We start from the raw sequence: 26,383 nt of genomic DNA, 5'->3' as shown, positions 1-26,383 counted from the left end.
ACTGAACAACAAATATTGTCAATCAGCCCAAAATAGCACACGACATCATCAAAAGGATATACAGTATAGATCATCCAGAATCAGGACAATGCTTAAAAATATCATTTTGATTTCTCCACATCTATTTCTGAATAGATCCAAATGGAAAGTAACATTAAATACAATCAGCCCTCATGCATTAAAGTGTCAGCAGCACTCACAACAGTAAAACTTCACCCACAGACACAAATCAGATTTAAGCCTGGCTTCCCACTGATGTGGTGCAGAATTCACAGCTTTTTCTGTGTGAATTCCGCACTACATCACAATCGCACCCCGTTCATGCGAACCGCTGCGGATGTGTATGTTAAGTTAACAACACCCTGAAATCGGTCCGCAAAATGCGGGGTGATGTGCAGAATCAGATCACATAGGTGTGAATACCCATGTGATCCGATTCTAGTGCATACCAAAAAAAGGGTCCTGCACCTTTTTGGTGTGGATGCGGTGCGATTTGAGCCATACATAATGTATGGCTCCAACTGCACCTCACACAATTTGCATGTGACTTGCACAGGAATGAAGTTCCTGTGCAAATTACATGTAACATACCACACCACATAAGTGTGAACCCAGCCTAAATCCTAAAATGTCACTACAAGTTTGACACTTTATACATGATGCTCGGTGAATTTACCTATTGGTTACTGTTCTGTGGTAGTACTTTTTTCTTTTTTCTTGTGTATGTTTACAGTATATATATATATATATATACACAGTTGTGTTCAAAATAATAGCAGTCAGACATCACTAACCTGATCAATCACTGTTTTTGGTAGAAATGATATATTTCTACATGACAAATAATTTACTAGCAGGTGTAGTAGAATAATAGAAATCCAACAGACCCAACAGTCATGACATGCATGCTGCTGATTCTGTGTAATTGAATCACTAATTGAAAGGGGCATGTTCAAAATAATAGCAGTGTGGAGTTCTATTAGTGAGGTCATTAATTCTTTGAAAAACAGGTGGCAATTATTGCCCTTATTTAAGGAAGGAAGGCAGCAAATGTTGTACATGCTGGTTACAGTGCATTTCTCTCTGAAATTCTGAGAAAAATGGGTCGTTCCAGACATTGTTCAGAAGAACAGCGTACCTTGATTAAAAAGTTGACTGGAGAGGGGAAAACATATAAAGAAGTGCAGAAAATGATAGGCTGCTCAACTAAAATTATTGCAAATGCTTTAAAATGGCAACCAAAACTTGAAAGATGTGGAAGAAAGCAAAAAACTACCATTCGAATGGATAGAAGAATAGCCAAAATGGCAAGGACTCAGCCAACAATCAGCTCCAGGAAAATCAAAGAAGGTCTAAAGTTACCTGTGAGTACTGTTACAATTAGAAGACGCCTGTCAGGGCTCCCGGGTATGACCAGAGGTGTGTGACTGACGCAGGGAAACGCAGACTTCAGATATGTTATAAACAATATAATTTATTAACACTAACAATACAAACATAAACGCAGTGCAATACTAAAACATAACACAGTGCAAACAAACCAAACCAACCACCCACAGATGACAGTACATACAATGCAAGCGTCGTCAGGCAGGCCGGGTCAATATCAATCGGGCAGGTAGGTACAGGGGGAGCAAGCGGAGAATGGTCGGGGTCACAAGCCAGGTTCAGCAGGTAGCGGGCAGTGTGGTACAGAGGGTCAAGCAGAGGAGAATGGTCAGACAAGCCAGGGATCAGGAGCAGGAGAATGGTCAGACAAAGCCAGGGATCAGAGCAGGGTCAGCAACGAATCGAACAGGAACAGGGAGCAGGAACAGGATACAGGGCCCAGGAGAAACACACACCAAGGCAGAGTCTGCAGGTCTGGCCATCCCTTAAATACACCAGTATAATCAGTTCCAGGTGTTTGACTGGCTGCAAGGTTGAGTCTCTGATTGCTGGGAGCACCCGCTGGCCAGCCCTGGTACTGCAGCTCATAAGGCAGGTGAGTCCCACCATTGCTGGCCAGTCCATTCCTGACAGTACCCCCCCCCCAAGGAGCAGCCTCAGGACGCTCCAAACAGTCCTAGCTGGGCAAAATGTTCCACCGCCCGGGTCTGGTAACTGGCGGGATATCAAAGACTGGCACAGCGGGCAGGACTCCGGGCAGTGGCACACCGGGCAGGACTCCGGGCAGTGGCACACCGGGCAGGGGCACATCGGGCAGAGGCACATCGGGCTGGACTCCGGGCAGAGGCACACCGGGCAGAGGCACATCGGGCTGGACTCCGGGCAGAGGCACATCGGGCTGGACTCCGGGAAGAGGCACATCGGGCTGGACTCCGGGCAGAGGCACATCGGATTACCAGGCGAAGCAGCAGGCAGCGGGCCACCAGGCGGAGCAGCAGGCACCGGGCGGAGCGGCAGGCACCGGGCCACCGGGCGGGGCGGCGGGCGCCGGGCCAGCAGCGGGGCGGCGGGCGCCGGGCCACCGGGCGGGGCGACGGGCACCGAGCCCCCAGGCGGGGCGACGGGCGCCGGGCCCCCAGGGGCACATCGGGCAGAGGCACATCGGGCTGGACTCCGGGCAGAGGCCCACCGGGCAGAGACACATCGGGCTGGACTCCGGGCAGAGGCACATCGGGCTGGACTCCGGGAAGAGGCACATCGGGCTGGACTCCGGGCAGAGGCACATCGGATTACCAGGCGAAGCAGCAGGCAGCGGGCCACCAGGCGGAGCAGCAGGCACCGGGCGGAGCGGCAGGCACCGGGCCACCGGGCGGAGCGGCGGGCGCCGGGCCCCCAGGCGGAGCGACAGGTCTCGGGCCCCCAGGCGGAGCGACAGGTCTCGGGCCCCCAGGCGGAGCGACAGGTCTCGGGCCCCCAGGCGGAGCGACAGGTCTCGGGCCCCCAGGCGGAGCGACAGGTCTCGGGCCCTCAGGCGGAGCGACAGGTCTCGGGCCCCCAGGCGGAGCGACAGGTCTCAGGCTCCCAGGCGGAGCGACAGGTCTCAGGCCCCCAGGCGGAGCGACAGGTCTCAGGCCCCCAGGCGGAGCGGCGGGCGCCGGACCCCCAGGCGGAGCGACAGGCATCGGGCCCCCAGGCGGAGCGGCGGGCGCCGGACCCCCAGGCGGCGCGACAGGTCTCGGGCCCCAAGGCGGAGCGGCGGGCGCCGGACCCCCAGGCGGAGCGACAGGTCTCGGGCCCCCAGGCGGAGCGACAGGTCTCAGGCCCCCAGGCGGAGCGACAGGTCTCGGGCCCCAAGGCGGAGCGGCGGGCGCCGGACCCCCAGGCGGAGCGACAGGTCTCGGGCCCCCAGGCGGAGCGGCGGGCGCCGGACCCCCAGGCGGAGAGACAGGTCTCAGGCCCCCAGGCGGAGCGGCGGGCGCCGGACCCCCAGGCGGAGCGTCAGGTCTCGGGCCCCCAGGCGGAGCGACAGGTCTCGGGCACCCAGGCGGAGCGGCGGGCGCCGGACCCCCAGGCGGAGCGACAGTTCTCGGGCACCCAGGCGGAGCGGCGGGCGCCGGACCCCCAGGCGGAGCGACAGTTCTCGGGCACCCAGGCGGAGCGGCGGGCGCCGGACCCCCAGGCGGAGCGACAGTTCTCGGGCACCCAGGCGGAGCGGCGGGCGCTGGACCCCCAGGCGGAGCGACAGGTCTCGGGCCCCCAGGCGGAGCGACAGGTTTCAGGCCCCCAGGCGGAGCGACAGGTCTCAGGCCCCCAGGCGGAGCGGCGGGCGCCGGACCCCCAGGCGGAGCGACAGGCATCGGGCCCCCAGGCGGAGCGGCGGGCGCCGGACCCCCAGGCGGAGTGACAGGCCTCGGGCCCCCAGGTGGAGCGACAGGTCTCGAGCCCCCAGGCGGAGCGGCGGGCGCCGGACCCCCAGGCGGAGCGACAGGTCTCGGGCCCCCAGGCGGAGCGGCGGGCGCCGGACCCCCAGGCGGAGCGACAGGTCTCGGGCCCCCAGGCGGAGCGGCGGGCGCCGGACCCCCAGGCGGAGCGACAGGTCTCGGGCCCCCAGGAGGAGCGGCGGCGCCTGACCCCCAGGCGGAGCGACAGGCATCGGGCCCCCAGGCGGAGCGGCGGGCGCCGGACCCCCAGGCGGATCGACAGGCATCGGGCCCCCAGGCGGAGCGGCGGGCGCCGGACCCCCAGGCGGAGCGACAGTTCTCGGGCACCCAGGCGGAGCGGCGGGCGCCGGGCCCCCAGGCGGAGCGACAGGTCTCGGTCCCCCAGGCGGAGCGACAGGTCTCGGGCCCCCAGGTGGAGCGACAGGTCTCGGGCCCCCAGGCGGAGCGACAGGTCTCGGGCCCCCAGGCGGAGCGACAGGTCTCGGGCTCCCAGGCGGAGCGGCGGGCGCCGGACCCCCAGGCGGAGCGACAGGCATCGGGCCCCCAGGCGGAGCGGCGGGCGCCGGGCCCCCAGGCGGAGCGACAGGTCTCGGGCCCCCAGGCGGAGCGGCGGGCGCCGGACCCCTAGGCGGAGCGACAGGTCTCGGGCCTCCAGGCGGAGCGACAGGTCTCAGGCCCCCAGGCGGAGCAACAGGTCTCAGGCCCCCAGGCGGAGCGACAGGTCTCGGGCCCTAAGGCGGAGCGGCGGGCGCCGGACCCCCAGGCGGAGCGACAGGTCTCGGGCCCCCAGGCGGAGCGGCGGGCGCCGGACCCCCAGGCGGAGAGACAGGTCTCGGGCCCCCAGGCGGAGCGGCGGGCGCCGGACCCCCAGGCGGAGCGTCAGGTCTCGGGCCCCCAGGCGGAGCGACAGGTCTCAGGCCCCCAGGCGGAGCGACAGGTCTCAGGCCCCCAGGCGGAGCGGCGGGCGCCGGACCCCCAGGCGGAGCGACAGGCATCGGGCCCCCAGGCGGAGCGGCGGGCTCCGGACCCCCAGGCGGAGCGACAGGCCTCGGGCCCCCAGGCGGAGCGACAGGTCTCGGACCCCCAGGCGGAGCGACAGGTCTCGGGCCCCCAGGCGGAGCGGCGGGCGCCGGCCCCCAGGCGGAGCGACAGGTCTCGGGCCCCCAGGCGGAGCGGCGGGCGCCGGACCCCCAGGCGGAGCGACAGGTCTCGGGCCCCCAGGAGGAGCGGCGGGCCCCGGACCCCCAGGCGGAGCGACAGGTCTCGGGCCCCCAGGAGGAGCGGCGGGCCCCGGACCCCCAGGCGGAGCGACAGGTCTCGGGCCCCCAGGAGGAGCGGCGGGCGCTGGACCCCCAGGCGGAGCGACAGGTCTCGGGCCCCCAGGCGGAGCGGCGGGCGCCGGACCCCCAGGCGGAGCAACAGGCATCTGGCACCCAGGCGGAGCGGCGGGCGCCGGACCCCCAGGCGGAGCGACAGTTCTCGGGCACCCAGGCGGAGCGGCGGGCGCCGGACCCCCAGGCGGAGCGACAGGTCTCGGGCCCCCAGGCGGAGCGACAGGTCTCAGGCCCCCAGGCGGAGCGACAGGTCTCAGGCCCCCAAGCGGAGCGACAGGTCTCAGGCCCCCAGGCGGAGCGACAGGTCTCAGGCCCCCAGGCGGAGCGACAGGTCTCAGGCCCCCAGGCGGAGCGGCGGGCACCGAGTCACCAGGCACGACAGTGGGCTCCGAGTCAATTGGCATGACCGCTGGCACTGGGTCAGACATTGGATCGTCTGGCTGGACAGCGGGCATCGGGTCACCAGGCATCAGGTCATTTGGCTCGACAGCGGGCACCGCGTCATCTGGCAAGGCAGTGGGCTCCGAGTCAACTGGTATGACCGCGGGCACTGGGTCAGACATTGGATCGTCTGGCTGGACAGCGGGCATCGGGTCACCAGGCATCAGGTCATTTGGCTCAACAGCGGGCACCGCGTCATCTGACAAGACAGTGGGCACCAAGTCACCAGGCACGACAGTGGGCTCTGAGTCAATTGGCACGACAGCGGGCACCGGGTCATCAGGTACCAGATTGTCTGGCTCGACAGCGGGCATCGAGTCTACTGGCCTAATAGGATCATCAGGCTGGATTGAGGCATCAGGCTGGGTACAGGCATCAGGCTGGGTACAGACCTCAGGCTGAAGTGCGGGTGCCGAGGCACCAGGCTGAACCACGGAAGGCAGGTTCTCAGACGGCAGGCTCACCGGTTTGGATACTGGCAGGATGGTACTGGTTGGAAAGAATTTTCGCTTTTTTCTGGTTTTAACTACTGGAGCACTGCAAGTAAACACAGGTCTGCAAACGAATGGAGCTGCTGGAGACAGAGAAGAGCTGGAGGATGGAACAGGGGAGTGAACAGTTGCTACAGAGGACTTCTTTACAGGGTTAAAGGCAGGATAGGTGCAGCGAGTGGGAACAGGGTACTGACATGCGGTAGATAGCAGGGCAGGAGGAGCTGTTGGGAATGCAGGAATAGAGCTTTGAGGAAATAGATTAGAAGCAGGACTGGGTTTTTGTAAGCTGACTGAGGCTGGGTGCAACAAATCTGTCCATGTCTGCAGTATGGGTTGAACAAAGCTGAGCTTACACAAAGCCTGTCTGACCAAAGACTGCACTGCGTTTATACAATCTCTTAGTGTCTGTGGTGAACATGTGGAATAACGCTCCAAGAAGCAATCCACATCATCCTCTAATAACCATACCAGGGACTCTACCTGGTCGGCACTAAATGGCGGCAAAAATTCATCCCTGCATTCGGGGGTACCAGATGAAACCAACTCCGCACAAATCTGAATCAATGGCTGCACCTCAGAGAATTCTGTGCCCTGATCTACTAGAACATGAGCGAGCCGTATACATTCTAGCAGTTCATCCCGGGTATACTCCTTCAGAGTTTGATAAGCATACTCCCTGTCATCAAACACTAGCAGATATAAATACGCAACCTCATCAAGATCCATTCTTCCCATCAACAAACCAAGATGGCTTCCCTGTGCAGCCACTTCTGGTCAGGATTTGCCTTGGTGTAATGTCAGGGCTCCCAGGTATGACCAGAGGTGTGTGACTGATGCAGGGAAACGCAGACTTCAGATATGTTATAAACAATATAATTTATTAACACTAACAATACAAACATAAACGCAGTGCAATACTAAAACATAACACAGTGCAAACAAACCAAACCAACCACCCACAGATAACAGTACATACAAGCAAGCGTCGTCAGGCAGGCCGAGTCAATATCAATCGGGCAGGTAGGTATAGGGGGAGTAAGCGGAGAATGGTCGGGGTCACAGGCCAGGTTCAGCAGATAGCGGGCAGCGTGGTACAGAGGGTCAGGCAGAGGAGAATGGTCAGACAAGCCAGGGATCAGGAGCAGGAGAATGGTCAGACAAAGCCAGGGATCAGAGCAGGGTCAGCAACGAATCGAACAGGAACAGGAACAGGGAGCAGGAACAGGATACAGGGCCCAGGAGAAACACACACCAAGGCAGAGTCTGCAGGTCTGGCCATCCCTTAAATACACCAGTATAATCAGTTCCAGGTGTTTGACTGGCTGCAAGGTTGAGTCTCTGATTGCTGGGAGCACCCACTGGCCAGCCCTGGTACTGCAGCTCATAAGGCAGGTGAGTCCCACCATTGCTGGCCAGTCCATTCCTGACAACGCCTATGTGAAGCCAAGCTATCTGTAAGAAGCCCCCGCAAAGTCCCACTGTTGAAAAAAAGATGTGCTGAAGAGGTTACAATTTGCCAAAGAGCACATTGACTGGCCTAAAGAGAAATGGCGCAACATTTTGTGGACTGATGAAAGTAAGATTGTTCTTTTTGGGTCTAGTGACTGGAGACAGTTTGTCAGACGACCCCCAAACACTGAATTCAAGCCACAGTACACTGTGAAGACAGTGAAGCATGGTTGCACAAGCATCATGATATGGAGATGTTTCTCATACTACGGTGTTGGGCCTATTTATCACATACCAGGGATCATGGATCAGTTTGAATACATCAGAATACTTGAAGAGGTCATGCTGCCTTATGCTGAAGAGGAAATGCCCTTGAAATGTGTGTTCCAACAAGACAACGACCCCAAACACACCAGGAAACGTGCAACATCTTGGTTCCAGACCAACAAGATTGACGTTATGGCGTGGCCAGCCCAATCCCCGGATCTTAATCCAATAGAAAACTTGTGAGGTGACCTCAAAAATGCAGTTTCTGAGGCAAAACCAAGAAATAGAGAAGAACTGTGGAATGTAGTCCAATCATCCTGGGCTGGAATACCTGTTCACAGGTGCCAGAAGTTGGTTGACTCCATGCAACACAGATGTACAGCAGTTCTCAGAAACAGTGCTTATACAACTAAATATTAATTAATGATTCAAAGGAAAGCAAAATCTTCAAACATTTGTTAGTTTATATAGTGAATGTTTGAGTTTGTAAAGAAGAATACAAACACTGCTATTTTTTTTGAACAGTCTAATATTCACTTTTATTCAATTTTTTTAGAGGAACAACACAAATTTTATATATTTTTCTTCATGTTTTGATTTGGAATAGAATGTGTAGTGTTCCCAATGCATTTGTGTGTATGGAAATAAAAGCTATTAGGAGGATTTTGAGCTTTAATCACTTTTTTCAACACACTGCTATTATTTTGAACACAACTGTGTATATATATATATATATATATATATATATATATATATATATATGCTTTGGATTGCAAGGTGCAAGCATGAAAGTTAGAAGAAATATACATCTGGAGATACATTTGCAAATAAACATGTTTCAGCATGATATGCACGTATTATCAGCTTAGTGTTGTGCTCATGGAAGCATCATAGTGCCTGTACTATAAATACTAGTGGTTTCCGGAAAACAAAAGCCAGAATTTTCTTATGCAAATACCTTGGATTTCAGTAGCCTTACACACCTGACACAAGTTTCAACTTATCCAAGGGGTAGAAAAGAAATCCTTTATAAAAATATAAAGCAGCTGACTAGTTTAGTCAGTATCACTCTATGTTGACTGGGGGATGAGGTGGTGTGGTGGTGGGATGATTGCTTTGCCTAAGCAAAAGGGTGAAATAGGTGGCAGAGAGGCACTATGTACAGGGTGGAGGTGGGGTGGGTGGATTGTTTGTGCTGTGACTGGGGGTTCAGATGGGTTGCAGGGAAGCACTAAATGGGAGGAAGAGAGGAAAGTGAGGTCAGATGGCTATCATACTGAGCTTTTCATAGCATCTCTCATCTGACCTCAGGTTAAGGTTGCCACCTCATCGCTTTAAAACCAAACACATAATAACTGCTTTCCCGCCATCCTATAGCGGAAATTCTGCTACAGGGTGGCAGGGGTGCACAAAATAACGTATATATATATATATGATTTTGCATTGGCAGCCTCACCTGTCAATCACCGGGTCCTGGAAGGTGATTCCCTGCCGGCACCCGGCGATCATCGTGTATCACCAACGGGGGAGAGACCTGTATGTAAACAATACAGATCTCTCCCCTGTCAGCTCCTGCTATGTGTGTGCTTACAGTGTAAAGCACACACATAGCACACAGTATAACAGCACACAATTAACCGTTTGTCACCCCAGATGTTAAGCCCTGTCCAGTGCCATAGTACAGTGTCCGTGCTTTTTATTAGCACTGATTACTGTATTAGTGTCACTGGGGATGTCAGTGGCAGTTAGACAGTTCCCACCCAGTGTCAGAATGCCTGCTGCAGTCCCGCTATAAGTTACTGATCGCCTCCATTACTAGTACAGAAAAAAATAAAATTCAAGTATCTATACCGCCATTTGTAGATGCTATAACATTCATGTAAACCAATTAATTTACACATATTGGGATTTTTTTTTAGCAAAGACATGTCGCAGAATACATTTTTGGCACAGATTTATGATGAAATTTTATTTCTAAATTTTTTTACTCAACATATTTATTAGCAAAAAGTAAAAAATATAGTGTTTTTCTTAAAATTGGCGGCCTTTTTTTTCATAGTGCAAAAAATAAAAACTGCAAAGACAATCAAATACCACCGAAAGAAAACTCTATTTGTGGGAAAAAAGGACATCAATTTAATTTGTGTACAGTGTTGCATGACCGCGCAATTGTCAGTTAAAGTAATGCAGCACCGTATTGCAAAAAATGGCCTGGACAAGAAAGGGGGTAAATCCTCTGGAGGGCAAGTGGTTAATTACACAGGTTCTGTGGCTGATGGAGGTAGTAATTAAACTCACTTAGTGCCTTATCTGCATTAAATTAGCCTCAAAACCTGTGTAATTAAAATGTGTTTGGTTTTAAAGTGATGAGCTGGCAACTCTACTTCAGGTGGATGAGAGGAACTTGCTGAGGGTTAGGTGGCTGATTAGTTGGGTGAGCAATGAGACTAACAATGAAAGTATCTGAGAGGCAGAAATTGCAATAACAATGGCTTCTGTGTCCACCTTCCTGCCATGATCCCCATCAGACCAATTTGAAGTAGCTTTGCTGTCCTCCTCCCTTCTCTAGCTAGGCCCTGATGGAGGAGAGGGAGGCATGGGATGAGGGTACGAAATAGGGGGCAGAAGTGAAGGATGGAGGTGAGGAGTGGAAATCAGCAGGGTTCTTTATGGGCTAAGGAGCAAGAGACAGCAGCCTTGCATTGGGGATAAGAAGTGAGAGACAGCAGCATGTGATGAGGGGAAAACAGTGGGGGATGGGGGAGGAGTGGAGGAAAGTAGCGTCACATCAGGGATGATGAAATGGAGACCAGTATTGGATTAGGGTCAAAGTGTGGAAGACAGCTGAGTCTGATGGGTCAGATGGGGAAGGGGGGGCTGAGGAACAGGAAACAGTGGCATTGGGTGGAAGGTGAGAAACAGGAAACAGCAGCATCAATCAGATGGGTGGGTGAAGGGTGAACAATAAAAGCATAGGGAAGATGAGAAGCAGGGGACTTCAGTCTTAGATGAGGGTGAGGAATTGTAGACAGCAGAGAGGGATTGGGAAGGAGGAGTGGGGGACAGCAGAGTCAGATAACGGAGTAAGGAATGGGGGACAGTGGAAATATGTGAGAGAGCAGTGTTGGATGTGGAGGGAGAGCAGGGAAGGATAGTTTTGGCCTGAGGGATTAGGAGTGGGGGACAGGTGTTTTAGATGGGGGGGGCAAGGAGTGTCAGATGAAGGTGGGGAGCCTGGACAGAAGTTTTGGATGTGGTTGAGAAACGGGAGACAGCAGTGTTGGATGAGGTATGAAAAGCAGTAGACAGCAGTTTTATATTTTTGTGAGATACAGGGACAGCAGTGTGGGATAAGGGGGTAAAGAGTCAGAGACAGCAGCATCAGATGGGTGGATGAAGAGCCCACAGATCACAAAGGCAGATGAGCATTCCTCCACTTCTCTGAGCAGTATAGTCTGCATAATGAATCCTCTGCTGCACCTCTAGGGAATGAGGAGCGAAAAACACCTGCACTAACACCACCAAACCCACTGTGAAATACTGGGCCACAGGCTTTCTTATCTGCCAGTTGTTCATGTCAGCAGAATTGTCTTGCCAGGTGGTATCTGACTTATTCTAAGTATCTTCAGTAGTTTCTGGGTAACCCAACTGAAGTGTACTGTTTCCTAATATTGTTTTTTCTTTGGGGAGCCGGAAACAGATTCACAACGTTACATGTGCCTTGGTTTCCCTTACCCCACTGGCAAAACAGAAGTAGGATATTTTCTCTACATACTGAAATTAAGGATTTCGGTTTTTTACATGTAAAATTCCAGGCACAGAAAAAATTGTTGATATCTAATATTTATACCTTTGTTATGTCTTTTGTTCCTTTGTTTGTTTGTGATAATCCACACCTGTTTTCAAATTGGTCCCTTTGCCTATGGAAAAACTGGAAAGAGGTCTCCCAGTTCAAGCTGCTAACACCATGCAAAAATAGACAAACAATTGCAAGCAAAGCTGCAACTGTGTACTGTAAAACAGGCATAGTCTTTTATATTTTGGGGTTGATTTACTAAAGGCAAAGATACTGTGCACTGCAAGTGCAGTTGCTTCAGATCTTAGTAATTTACAGTAGCTAAAGCTTCAGTTTGCAAAGAATACCCAGTCACATGTGTAGCCCTGTTTTGGGGGGGGGGGGGGTTATGTGAAATGGCCCACACCAAACAAGCTATGGCGCTAACCTGTATATGAGTAGGCAATCCTGAGCCTTCGCTATATGGAAGAGGGGGTTGTGATAGTACAAATGGCAGTGCCTCCACCTAGAATAGGGATCCTGCAATTGAGGAAACTCACCCCTTTCTAGGAATGTAACAGGTAGACAACTTAAAGTAACTATACATAGCAGTATTAATGCACCCAGCTTATATTTCTAACATGAAAACATGTCACCACACCTGTATGAGATTAATGCAAAGTTTATATAAAGCAGCCACATAAAACAGGATGCATAAGAATAACATTCAGGAATTACAATTTAGCATACATTGGGAGGTTGCAATTATACCCGGGTATATGTGCATGTAGTATACAGAATACCTCCAACCATGGGTTATAGCGCAGTCCGGTTGCAGGGGCCCCTGGAGAGGTGAGAGTCAATAAGATGCACGCTTCCACTTTAGATGCTGTGATGGCATCCAAGTAACATGCGAATGATTGCACTGCTTGTCTGAAGATCAGCGATGCATCACCTAAAAGGATAAAATGCCCTATCTAGCCTTACTCTTAGTCCCTATCCCTAAACTGGGCTGTCACTGCAACCGGGCCTCTATCTGTCTAAGTGGCCATCGGATGCCTAACCTACCTCTAGCCTAATCTATCCAACGCTCCCTATGCTAATTCTAGCTAAAAGGAGATCCAGATCAATAAGGATGCTATAGCTTTAAGCAAAGAGGCTGCAAAGATACACTGCAATTAACAGAAAGTTCACCTGACAGTCTTATGCAGGTGAAAACACTGATCTATATATATATTTAGACAACTATAAGGATTCTGCAGTGTGTAAATAGAATAATGATAATGAACCACAAATCTCTCTCTTACAGAGTTATTAGGGTTCCTATACAGAAGTTGAAATATAACAGAGGCAGACCTAATCTGCTTCAGTAACAACTACATAGATAACAGCCTTGTTAATCTGGATCATTACTCACAGAATAACCATACAGTTCTCCCCAGATACACAGCACATGGCAGGCTGGAACCCTCTGCCTGATACTTCCTGGAAAACAAACTATATAACATCCTGGGGTTTCTTGACCTCTTTGTAGGGGCAGGAAGCACACCTAGGGACTTGTCTGTAATGGGACCTCTATGGTAGTGGCTGTATATGGATGTAAACAAACCACAACTAGTGTATAAAATAACAGTTCCTTACACATGCAAGGAAAATAAAAAAAAAAACGGAATTTTTCCTTGCACACGATTGGATGATGGAAATCAGCAGAGCTTCCCCTCAGATGTAGAGCAACTGCACTTGCAATGCACAGACTATTTGCCTTTAGTAAATCAACATCAATCAGTGTATTCCCAAGCTAGGTTAAATGAGTTGTGCCAGAAGTCAACCCTACTTTTCTTTCTCTGGGAACTCCAGGAAACCTAAAACCCCCCATCTGATGCTGCTTTTTCTGACTCCTAAACCCACCCAACACTACTGTCCCCTGCTTCTTACCCCCTTATCCCTCACTATGCCTGCACTGAAAGGGTTTACTGTTCATTTAAGACTATTGGACTTACCTCATCCTCTGGTGGTGGATGGTTCCCCAGCGTCCTCTTGACCAATGCAGGTCTTGATTATGTCAGAATACCATAGACTGCCAGAGATCCTGACAGCAGTGGGAAACCCTGGGTAGGATAAAATATATATAGTTTTGGCAAGGAGCCACCAGTGTTTGGTCTTCATGGAAAGTACTGAAGACCAAGCTACAGCAGGATGTAGGCTGTAATGACCTATCCCAGAACCTCCCATCAGAGGGGAAGCAAGTTAGGAGAGGAGTAGGACTTACTGGATTATTCACATCCCTGTATAGGGATGCAAGACTCTGGGTAAAGTACAAGTTACTCCTCGACTTACATACTCGCTCTGTATTGTTTTTAACTATGGGATCAGGTCATCACCTGAGATCAGGATGACTGTAACCATGTATATATGGAATTCACTAATAGTTTCAGTAAAGCACTAAAAAGGTGCTGAACTCTTCCTTCCCTCAATCACTACTGGGAATGTCTCCTGGTAAAAGGCTTGTGTGAGCGTGGGCTGCCAAGGAACTGATGTCTGTAGTGGGAAGGAGGAAGTGCAAAATGCAGTATAGACAAGACTGGATGTATGTGAAGGGTGAGCTTACATGACAGGGTAAGCAATAGAAAATTTTGATTTGATTTTTGGTACCCCAAGGAGCCCTCTACTTACACAGTGTGTTTAGGGGAACCACTCCCTGTCCAGGCATGAATGGGTTAAGAGTACAAGTGCATAGAGCCTAGCACAGGGCACTGTTTGTCTCTCTGTCACTCTGCCTTCTCTTCCTATCAGCATGCTTCTTGTCATCACATAAACTGATTGGCTTGTTGTACTGATTCTTCACGTTACACTCCAACTCTGTTGTACAAGGACTACAAAGGCTGATACTAGGTCATTTTCAGGTACTTATGTTACTTACATTTATATTTAAATTTAATTATGTATTTTTGACCCCAGAGCTACATTAATGTGTGTCTTTTATATCTGCTTAGAGTTCAGCTTTAGAGTGTACCTATAAGCAAAACATTTTTTTTGTGTTGAATGGGGTGGTGAAGAATTACAAATGGCAACCACACCAACTTATAACTGGCCCTTGTAGCAAGGAGCACATGGGCGATGAATGTCAAAAAAACAACAAACAAAAAAATCCCAGCTCACTTATCAGCCAGCCTGCAACAAACAGAATTAACTCTGTCTAACAGTTCACAATAAAACAAAAAGTTTAGTTGCACACATTTGCAAATATGCTTGTAAGCTGCATAGACCATGTCACTGCACCCTATAGTACCCATTGTGCAGTCCTAACTCTATAAATTGTGAAACTCTCCAAGGCTGGCTGGTAAGTGAAGTGGGAATTTTTGTTTGTTATTTAGCAAAGAAATAGATCCCCTGTCAGTTTTTACCACTGTCCAAGTCTCATTTAGAAAGATTTTCCTTACTTGCTGCCCCAGAGACAACTTTTTCACCAGACAGTAATTGAAGTAATCTCTCCAACATCAACAAACACAGAGCTAAATATGTTTTTAGGGGAAATTGGGGGATGCTAGAACCGCTAGCCGAGGGCCAGTGCTAGACTATATTGCGCCCTAGGCAAAACCAGCTACTTGCACCCCCCCACTCCAAATAAATAAATACATTTCAAAAACAGTAGAAAATATTAAATCAACAAAAGATGAAACTGCTAAATTACTTTTAATTTGCAAAAATAAGTGCCATAAGATGCCACCAGTACAAATCTTAACCATTAGCCGCCCGGCCAATGGCCGTTTGGCGGCTTTAGATGTGTCTCTTCACTCCGGGTGCACGCCATTTGGCGTGCTCCTGCACATGCGCCGTTTGCGCTAATGCAGAGCGGCGCAGCAGTGCGATCTGTCACCGGCCGTGCACCTCGGACACGGCCGATGACAGATCCGAGTACCGGCTCCCGTTGCTGGTACCATGTGACCTGCTGTGACCAATCACAGCAGGTCACATGACAGTTGTATACAATGGATGGCTTCATTCATGATGCCATCCATTGTATACTAGTGCCTAGCTGTGAATGGTCACAGCTAATCACATGCACATGTCATGTGATTAGCTGTGACCAAATCACAGCTAAGCACAAAAAAAAAAAAAGCTGAATGAATCGATTTCATTCAGGTAAATGCTTGCTTATAGCAAAGTAATTCTTTGCTATAAGCAAATTGTGTAAAAAAAAAAAAAAATACTGATCACTTCCCCAAAGTAGTACAATGTTACTATGGTAACATTGTACTACTTTGGTCATAGTAAAATATGAAAAAAAAATCTTAAAAAAAATTTAAAAAAATGTAATAAAAAATTAAATATAATAAAAAAAAAATATATATATATATATTTTTTTTTTCATACAGTCACCAGTGAGTGTCCCTGTTAACCGCCATGCCAGTTATATGATGACGCTATACTGCACTGGTGACAGTATGTAAAAAAAAAAATAGTGAAAATAATTTTTTTAATTTTTTTAATTTTTTAATTTTCCGAAAAATTATGACAAAAAAATACAACTTCAAAAAACTCGCCATGCCTCTTATGAAGTACGTTGGACTGTCTACTCTGCAAAAAGGGGTCATTTGTGGGATATCTGTACTGTTCTGACATTCTTGGACCTCAAGAAATTAGATTGGCTGTCAGTACTTCAGGATTGATCAATATTCAGATCTATACCATAGTTTGTGAACTCTATAACTTTCCTACAAACTAAAAAATACATCCTAATTTGGGTTATTTTCACCAGACATGCAGCAGAATACATCTCAGCCTAAATTTATGAAGAACAATTATTTATTTGTAAACTTTTATAACAGAAACAAAGAAAAACGTGTTTTTTTTCAAAATTTTTGGTCTTTTTTTGTTAATTTAGCAAAAAATAAAAACCCCAGCGGTGATTAAATACCACCAAAAGAAAGCTCTAGTTGTGTGAAGAAAATTATAAAATTTTAGTTTGGGTACAGTGTCGTATGACCGCGCAATTGTCATTCAAAGTGTGAGAGCGCTGAAACCTGAAAAATGGCCTGGGCAGGAAGGTGTAAAATTGCACGGTATTGAAACGGTTAAAGACAAAATATGTAATAACCAAATACAAATTAACTGTATTAAACACTCAGAGAAACAAAAAAAAAGAGAGTTACAAAACTCCACAGTGATGAGCAGCCACCAGCCGGCTTGCAGTAGGGGACTGAGCCTGAGAGGAACACTGGAAGGAGCGGCAGCTTAGCTGCTACACTTGCCCTAGACACCCCTCATCTTCCTCTGTCCTTTCTTCCTCCTCCTCTGACACTTTCCTTAGGTGAAGGATCATTTATGACGTGGGGCGTCCCACACACTCAATTGGCATTTGCTTCCCTCATCCCGATCATTTTCCATCCCTCTCCTCCTCCTGTCACCTCCATGACCCATTATCCTCCTAGGCTGGGCTCTCCTCTGATGGCTCCTGCTGGGGTGCAGAGTCCAGGCTGCACTGTCAGTAAGGACAGGCAGCCTCCCAGCACTACACCGCTTCCCTCTCATACACATCGGCTCCGATCATCCTACTCTGTATCCAACCCTGCAGCCAGAGCACACCCCCGCCTATTGATTGGCTCCAGCTGTGTAATAGAAGGCAAAACCAGCAATTGACATGCCCCATTCGGCCACAAGCTGGCTCCCTGTTACAGCTGGAGGATCGTATGTGCCAGTGTGTGTGTATATATATATATATATATATACACACTAAATGGTCATGTGTGTGGACACATTGTGCAGAGTAAAGATATCATCATTCTCTCATCATTCCCTGTGTATGAGGAGAGGGGTACTCTGCAGAGAAATGAAGAATTTGTGCAAGAGGTCCATAGTCCACACAGACAGAATGCTGGCCTGTGCTGTGCCCAGGCTCCCCTAGGTGGCAGTGCTCCCGAGGCGGCTGACTAGTTTGCCTAGTGGAAGCACTGACCCTAGTCACACCCTCTATGCTCTCTTTTCCTCCCTCACAAGCATTCTCACAGTAAGCCTGATTTTAACTGGTGTGTAAAAACGATTATCTGAATTGTAAAATAATATCAAAATGATTTTTTGGAATATGCATAACTGAAAACATTTTTTTATGTATATTGCTGGAGTTCTTTAAGTTGCCATTCTCAGTTTTGTAGGGCAAGTCAGGGTATGCATCTTCTTGCAGGCTTGCTGCCAGGCACAGGTTAGGGCACTTTCTCTTCTGCTGTCAAAAGGAAGTGTTTGCTTCTATGGGCTATTCAAAGGTCATGCTTTTAATTTCTGACTCATCTTTTTAACAAACAACTTTACTTTTCCGCTGGCATGCATCATGCCGTTTGACTTCTCCATTATTGTCATATGGAACACTGGTTAAGAATATTTTAAACGCTGACAAAATCCCCCTACACTCCTAATAGTCTTCATAATGCTGCAGAGTGCCCAGGTGCTATAAATAAATCTTAATAGCAAGCTCTCAGCTGATGTCTTTATCCATTAAAGTCACATTTTATTTTAACATTCCATGAAAATGTTTCTCAAGAAAACTCTTATTTATTATGAAGCTTATGATAAGCAGAGAATTCTTATCTCTGGGGCCCCCAGAACACACTGAACAGAAAAAGGTTTATGGTGTTATACACAATTTAATTCTCTATACTTGGAGTACAATGGCTGCTGTGGGAATACTAAAGACTACTTTTAAGATTCTGTTCAGTGTATACAGTTATCCTAGATTTAAAAGGCTTATGTATATAAGAGGAAAACAAACAGAAATAGGTAAGGCCTTACAGTAGCTTGTTAAAGCCTCATGCACACTGGGTATCAAAAATAACACTTTTAAGGGTGTTTGGCATTTTTTTCTGCCTCTAAATGTCCCTCCATGTTAGCTTAGTCATTTCACACGTAGGTGTTTAGAGGCAGAAAGAGAAAACATCACTTGCGTGACCCAGAGGAAAAAAAAAAGGAAAAAAGACACTGTACGTGCCTAAATACTTCTAAACATGTATAAGAGCTAGGCAGGTTTTGCATATTAATTTATTCTGGCCACTGAAATTAATGCATGCTCAAGCGCTAAATGCAGGGCTATACTAGACTTCAATTATGAATGAACACAGCGAGTGATCAGTACTGATCTCTCATTGTGTTCATTCAGGAAAGATAGGGACTGGTAAATATGACACATTTACTGGAACCTTCCCCCACTCTCCATCCTGAAGGATCCTATTGTCTTAGTGCCTGTCTGCAGAAAGGAAAGAAGGGTAGCCGGAAGCACTATGGGGGTGGGGGGCCTGGGCAGCAGGGGGAAACATATGGTGCACAAGGAGGGTGATGTGGGGCAATTACTTGAGCCAATCCCCTGTATGGCTCTCTGCAGCAGCTGAAAGCCAGTGGGAGGAAGAAGAGAAGAAGTCAGCTTTCAGCTGCTGCAGAGGATAGGTTCCAGTAATCCCCCCTCCCTGCCTACATCTGATTCACCCAGCTACCTGGGCCCCCCTGCTGACCTGGGCCCCCTACAGGAGGACTGGTGGTACCCCCTTATCCCAGGCTAAATGCACCTAGCACAGGGGTGGGCAAACTTTTTGACTTGAGGGCTGCAATGGGTTCATATATTGGACCCGGGGGCCGGACCAAGAGTAGATGAATGATGTGTATGTGTCATCCATAGTAAGTATAGTAATATTCCCCCATAGTAAGTATAGTAATCAATCCTCCATATAGTAATTCATCCCCCATAGTAATTCATCCCCCATATAGTAATTCCTCCCCCATATAGTAATTCATCCCCCATATAGTAATTCATCCCCCATAGTAATTCATCCCCCATATAGTAATTCATCCCCCATAGTAATTCATCCTCCATATAGTAATTCATCCCCCATAGTAATTCATCCCTTATATAGTAATTCATCCCCATAGTAATTCATCCCCCATATAGTAATTCATCCCCCATAGTAATTCATCCCCCATATAGTAATTCATCCCCCATAGTAATTCATCCCCCATATAGTAATTCATCCCCCATATAGTAATTCATTCCCCATAGTAATTCATCCCCCATATAGTAATTCATCCCCCATATAGTAATTCATCCCCTATAGTAATTCATCCCCCATATAGTAATTCATCCCCCATATAGTAATTCATCCCCCATATAGTAATTCATCCCCCATATAGTAATTCATCCCCCATAGTAATTCATCCCCCATATAGTAATTCATCCCCCATAGTAATTCATCCCCCATATAGTAATTCATCCCCCCTATAGTAATTCATCCCCCCTATAGTAATTCATTCCCCATAGTAATTCATCCCCCATATAGTAATTCATCCACGCTCTGCGGGCCGGATTAAAAGGTCCGCCGGGCCGTAGTTTGACCATTGCTGACCTAGCAGGAGAAAAAGTGTTCAAAAGAGCTGGGTAGTGTACAGAAAGCCTAATCAAAGATATTGCAACATTTTAATATGTAAATAGTGATATGAAGAGTGAATTGGTTTAAAAACCAAATTAAAAAATTAAAATAGGATATGCTAATTTTTATTTGTAATCTTCTCAATATACTGAAGCAAAATGGATCAGTCTGCAGAAAATCATACAATTCACAAAACCTTCATGACCTGGAATCCTAAATTCCATGATTCTCTGCAAATCAAAAGATATATAAATATTCAGAAGAATCAAAAAGTGATGAATTGGTGACTTTCCTAATCCAAGTGTAGCACTACCCCCTTAAAAGCCGCCGAGTTATTTTCAGACTCCCTGTCATTCTGGACCCCTTTCTGAAAGCCCAACCCCTGCTTACACCACAGGATTCTTTTGATCAGAGCAAATTACCACCAAAAGGTAGGCTTACACACAAATTAGAGTAAACTGATATGAGGTTTATATTAAACTTCAATATAAGCTTGGCTAAACAGTACAAAATACACTGCTCCAAAAAATTAAAGGAACACTTTGAAAACACATCAGATCTTAATGGGGAAAAATATCATGCTTAATATCTATACTTATATGGACTGGGTATTGTGTTATGAATGTAAGGATGCCCCATTGTTTGATGGAAATGAAAATTATCTGCCTACAGAAGACTGAGTTCAAAGACACCCTGAAAATAAAAGTAAAAAAATGATGCAGCAGGCTAGTCCATATTGCTGAAATTTCATTGCAGAAACTCAAAATGCTACTCAGTAGTTTGTATGGCCCCCACATGCTTGTATGCATGCCTGACACTATCGGGGCATGCTCCTAATGAGACGACGGATGGTGTCCTGGGGTATTTGCTCCCAGATCTGGACCAGGGCATTACAGAGCTCCTGGACAGTCTGAGGTGCAACCTGGCGGTGTCAGATGGACCAAAACATGATATCCCAGAGGTATTCTATTGGATTTAGGTAAGGCAAGCGTGGGGGCCATTCAATGGAATCAATTCCTTCATCCTCCAGGAACTGACTGCATACTCTCACTCTCATAAATCTCATGGATTTCATTCCGATACCTAATGATAGTCAGGGTGCCATTGTCTAGCCTGTAGAGGTCTGTGCGTCCTTCCATGGATATGCCTCCCCAGACCATCACTGACCCACCACCAAAATGGTCATGCTGAACGATGTTTCAGGCAGCATAATGTTCTCTACAGCTTCTCCAGATCCTTTCAAGTCTGTCACATGTGCTCAGGGTGAATCTGCTCTCATCTGTGAAAAGCACAGGGCGCCAATTGCAGACCTGCCAATTCTGGGGTTCAATGGCAAATGCCAATCGAGCGCTATGGTGCTGAGCAGTGAGCACAGGCCTTACTAGAGGACATTGGGCCCTCAGGCCACCCTCATGAAGTATGTTTCTGATTGTTTGGTCAGAGACATTCACACCATTGGCTGCTGGAGGTCATTTTGTAGGGCTTTGGCAGTGTTCATCCTGTTCCTTCTTGCACAAAGGAGCAGATACCAGTCCTGCTGATAGGTTAGGGACCTTCTACGGCCCTGTCCAGCTCTTGAGACTGTGCTGGGAGGCACAGCAAACCTTCTGGCAATGGCACGTATTGATGTGCCATCTTGGAGGAGTTGGAGTGCCTGTGCAACCTCTGTAGGATCCAGGTATCGCCTCATGGTACCAGTAGTGACACTGACCCTAGCTAAATGCAAAAGTAGTGAAAAACAGTCAGAAAAAATGAGTAGGCAAAAAAATGTCGGTGTTCTCTACCTGTAAAACTATTCCTGTTTTGTGGGTCGTCTCATTGTTGCCCATCTAGTACACCTGTTGTTAATCGGTTTCAACTGCTTTGGTATTAATGAAATTAACTACCCCTTCTGCTACTTACAGTAACTGACCAGATCAATATCCAAGGAGTTTAATTGACTTGATGCTATACCCTGATTTAAACGTGTTCCTTTATTTTTTTTGAGCTGTGTAGTATGGGTATGCAGAATGGCAATGATTACTATTAGCAACTTTAAGCAAAAAAACAATACATCTAGCAGAATCTCAATCAGTGTTAGGAGGCCTGCTTTTCAGACGTTAACCCAATACCTGCAACCTGAAGTGGTGTCAACACCAGTGAGCAATGAAAACTAGCAACAAGAGAACTAGCTCACTTTGGGCCCTCAGAATCTGATGGCAAGGCTTAAATCTAATATAAAAGAGTTCTTTGACCAGGGTAGCCAATGTCCCTTTAAATGCAGTGAGGCCGCTTCTGCGCACTCGCTGGAGCCAAGTTGGTGCACAAGTAAGAAGTGATGTAGATGACAGTTCCTTACAGGATCAACACAAGGGGAGGAAGAAGTAAGGACAAGTGCTTTCCCTTTAAGTGGTACTTGATCTAGGTGTTGTCTCCTTTAATGCACTGAGAAAAGAGCAGCTTTAGGCAAATAATGTGTCAAAATGGCAATAAGGCTTGTTGGCAGAGGACATCCCCACTCTGTGCTGCAGTAACTAATTGCAATGGTGGTAAAAGTTCCTTTAGAAGGGTAGACCAATGGTTAAGGGAGCACTGATGTAATCTGGCCTGCAGAAGGCATGCACTGCGGTCAGTTCTGATGATGGGACTGTGCTGCAAATGAGAACTAGTTTGGTCTTGCTCCCGACCGCCCTCTCACCTTATCTGGCCCAGGGGGTGTAGAAGTACACACACTGTCCTGTTAGCTTGGTGGGTTGGTGGCTGCCTTCAGACCTTACGCTGGGCTGGCTCCCTTCCTACTGCACAGGTTGTCCTCCTTAGGAGATGGTGGGACTGTGGAGATCCTCCTTTCCAGCAACCTGCCTGCAGGTAGGCTCACCTCCCTGGGGCCCCCCTCCCAGGCTCCACACTCCAGCTTTCCTCTCAGTCCAACTTCCACCTGACACTACCCTGCTGCTTAGGCTCTGTCATATTTAAGGGTTGTCCTTGGTCACTGTGCCCAACCTTCTGCAAGGGGATTGGCCAAGATCTCTCAAACATGCAGATCTGGGCCTCCTCCACCCTGTTCCAGAAAGTTCTCTAAGTTTCTGGAAAGGTGGAAGGGACCTGTAGAACCTCCCAGCCTGTGCTGAAGTGAACTCACTAACTCACTCCCAGGCTGACTCATCCCATGCTGCTACCCAGCCTCTATCTAAAAGTCCTGAGGTGAACTCACTACATCACTCCCAGGCTACTATCCAGCCTCTATATAGAAAAACAAAAAGCCAATCTAGCTTGGTAGAAAATTGAAGTATGTGCACTTTACATATTTACATTGGCAACATATGTACCTCCCTGACTACAGCTCCCTGTAGCTAGCAGCAGGAAAAGCATCAACACCTGGCAACATATGTACAAAAATGCATTAAAATAAACATGAACTACTCCCCCCCTAAGGGAAAGTCTTCATGAACAATCTATAGGTCTTCTTTTTTCTTGAGCAGGGGAGACAGCCGTCCTTGGGTACCTGCAGAATAGGGGAAAAACAGAGAACAAAACCATCACAGTTCTAGCTTTAACTAGCTAACTGACTAGATAGTTTAGTAAATGTCATTTTTTTTCAGAGAATGTCCTTCAGTAAAGAACTTGACAAGGGACAAACTTGTGGAGGAGCCCCTCCTTAAGGTAGTAGCACTAGGTGGCATCTGGGCTTCCCCTTTTAAAATCAGCACCCTGGGGAAAGTAAAAGAATAGGAGTCCGGCTTAGTCCGAAAGAGAAAAACATATAGGAGCAACAAAACCTGCTGGGCTGGATTCCTGCAAAAGTCATGTTTCAGCACTTCCAGGGATTAGGCAGTCTTGCCATAGTGCCATGAGGCTTCCCTGAAGCTATGGATTAGCTACAGCTAGGCTGTCCAGCCTTAGCAACCACCACCCAGTCTATATAGATGACCCTGCCCCTGCTCCATTCCTGTTTGATATCCTTAAATCTGATCCAGGCCTCAATATGAGGCCCCCTTAAAGGTCTATGGACATGCATGTAGTCCCAGACCAGGTCATCTTCCCACTGTGATCTGGTCTCTTCGATAATGTCCATGATGTTCTGTGGGACATATGTATAATCTAGTCCCCACTCTAGAGCCACCCTTTTCTACACCTCCCTCTGAAAATGGGAGAACTGATGGAGCCCTTCTTTTTTGCCCTGTCCAGGCTGCATGCAGGATCATGGGGAATGAAGGATCCATGGTTTTAAAGATGCATTCTTGGCCCTGGTCCTAGCCTAAGAGGTAGAGGATTTTGGCTGGACCCAGGGAGATATCTGGATAGGCTCTGTCCTCCCTGAATCTCCAGCTGGGTCTGGCGTTTGGTAACTACCTGACAGTCCCGTCAGCGAGTCTGAGTCCTTTGTAGTCTCCCCCCAGTCCAATTCCTCTTCAGTATCATCTGCACTGCAGTCTTTGAAGACAGCCTCTAGGAACCCAAACTTGACCTGCAGTCTGGGCTTCTCCCACCAACACTGACACTCTCCCCTGGCTCCCCTAGGGACCTCCTCACAGATAGGCTCCAGCCAGATGGGGCTGCCAGGGTTGGTGGGCGAATCCAGGCTTCAGCCTTTATCTAAAAAAACAAAAAGCCTATCCAACTAAACCTAGAGGGTGTTAAACAAATAAAATAAACAAAAGCAGCATGCACTGGCTGAGAGATTCTCCTAAACTTAATTTTTGACACATTGACCGTTTTGTCAAGTGGAGTGGTTAACTCTTTGGGGAATGGAGGGGGGGGGGTGGTGATGACAGGATTATGCACTGCAGTTAATTAACCCCTTTGTGCTGAATTATTGGAACCAGTGTCAGTGTTAATAAACCTCTTTATGCTACAACAGGAAGGGGGTATTAATCACTGCACGTGGCCACTAATGCAGCAACACCGCCACTGCTAATCAATGGGGATGATGTTTGAAATATCACCACCACTGACCACCAGAAAGACTAAAAGTAGAAATATGGCCAAAGCTCGTTGTGCTGTACTTCTCCTATGGGTCACTGGAGTGCACTTCGTTCTGCACTCCTGTGACCCATTTTCAATCAGTGGGCTAAAGCTCACTATCGGCTGATGTCACAGAGGAGGTCCAGACTCTGGAGAGATCCCAACTTTAAAGTTGTGATCCACCCAGATGCCTGGACTGCCAACTGGCTCAGCCCTTACCAAGCCACTGAGAGCCTGAGCCAGCCTCTCCCACCCCCACAGCTTGGCACTCCAATGAGTGCTGGAGGAGCAGAGAGCCAGTGATTGACAGCTGCCGCTCTCTTTTTAGAGTGGACCAAAAAACTGAGTGATCAGCAGTGTTTGATTGTTCAGTTTTCAGTGCAGAGCCAGCGGGGGACATCCACCTAGGTGAGTATATACAGTATATATATTTATTTTAGCCCAATTTCATACTTCTCTTGTAAAGCAGAATTTCAGCTTAAACCTTACTAGCCTTAAAAATGCCCCCTCCCATCTCCAAACACCTATGCGGACTAACCTATTTTCAGGCCAATCCAGACCGGTCATGTGATCTCCCCTGTGTGAGCCAGTGATGTATGCAGGGGATGAGAGGGATTGCCAACAACAGCTGAGACATAGAAACCTTTGGGTGATGTCGCCACTCCAGGCTTTACCAGTCATTGTCAAGCACTCTCTCCTCTCCCCTGCAATCGCTGCAGGTGGACATAGCTAACATAGGAGATCATGTGACTAGACTAGAGCAATCTGAAAATAGGTAATTGTCAATATTTCCTTTGCACACATTGCTGGAATAGACTGAAGGAACAGCACTTTACAGGGAGTGGGGGAGAAACTTTGTAGTGGTGTTTCTTCCAGCGACACCTCCAACTCAAGGACAATTTTTTAATTTGCCTCATATTTGTGCACCTATCTGAAACTTTTCACTAGTACTATTTCATTGCCATGCCACAAACATAGCAAACATTTTGTTGCTTGTCACTATTGGTACAATACCCCTTCCACCCAATGGGGATGGGGGGACGCAATTTCACATCTTTGCCCTGGGCGCCAGTTGACCTTTTCTGGATGCATTTCTAAATGAACAAAATATAACTGGATACTAATATTTATAGGTAGTACCGCTAGAGATTGTTGATTCAGGGAATATCTGATTGCATTCTAGGGATTCAGGAAGAAGTCTCCCCCCCGCTGGAGCAAATTGAGTTATGCTTTACTGAGTTTTTCTTTTGCCTTCCTCTGGATCAACTGTGGGTATAGAATTGTGTACATGGGGGTTTTCCATTTGTTTTTTTTTTCTCTTGGTTGAACAAGATGGACTCATGTTTTTTCAACCTAACTATGTAACACTGCATTTTTAATATGGCCGATGTGGCTTCCCACAGCTAATTTTATGTGCTGCTGACTCTAAACACATTTCCAATAA

Source organism: Staurois parvus, unplaced genomic scaffold (genome assembly GCF_062004578.1).
Source record: "Staurois parvus isolate SC_StPar_1 unplaced genomic scaffold, SC_StPar_1.0 ptg000264l, whole genome shotgun sequence".
NCBI lineage: Eukaryota > Metazoa > Chordata > Amphibia > Anura > Ranidae > Staurois > Staurois parvus.
This window is presented reverse-complemented; position numbering follows the sequence as displayed.